General features: G+C 36.6%; 1 protein-coding gene across 1 annotated transcript in view; it reads left to right on the top strand.

The window, feature by feature from the left end:
• Positions 1-451, top strand: part of SIAH3 (siah E3 ubiquitin protein ligase family member 3) — a 57174-nt gene that overhangs the window by 36789 nt on the left and 19934 nt on the right. The gene's annotated exons all lie outside the window — the stretch shown is intronic.

The raw sequence follows: 451 nt of genomic DNA, 5'->3' as shown, positions 1-451 counted from the left end.
GCGTAAAAAATAAAAAAATAAAAAATAAAGGATTGTAAGCTGACAAGGTCCTTGCAATCCGTGAGGTCAACCAAGGGTTGCCTCGCCTAAAAAAAAAATTAATAGTAAGGTAGTTCTATTTTTAACTTTTTGAGAAACCTCCAGACTGTTTTCATAGTGTCTATATCAATTTGCGTTACCACCAACAGTGTATGAGATTTCCCTTTTCTCCACATCCTTGCCAATGCTTGTCGTTTTTTGATTTATTGATGATAACCATTCTGATAGGTGTGAGGTGATATCTCATTGTGGTTTTAATTTGCATTTCTCTGATGATCAGTGACCTCGAGCATTTTTTCATACTTCTATTGGCCATCTGAATGTCCTCTTCAGAGAAATGCCTATTCAGGTCCTTTGCCTATTTGTTAATTGGACTGTTTGGGTTTTTCGGTGTTGAGTTGTATGAGTTCCC

The sequence above is a fragment of the Pteropus vampyrus genome, unplaced genomic scaffold (genome assembly GCF_000151845.1).
Source record: "Pteropus vampyrus isolate Shadow unplaced genomic scaffold, Pvam_2.0 Scaffold317, whole genome shotgun sequence".
In the NCBI taxonomy this organism is placed as follows: Eukaryota; Metazoa; Chordata; class Mammalia; order Chiroptera; family Pteropodidae; genus Pteropus; species Pteropus vampyrus.
Note: the sequence above shows the minus strand (reverse complement) of the source record. Positions and strands in the feature narration are given on the sequence as shown.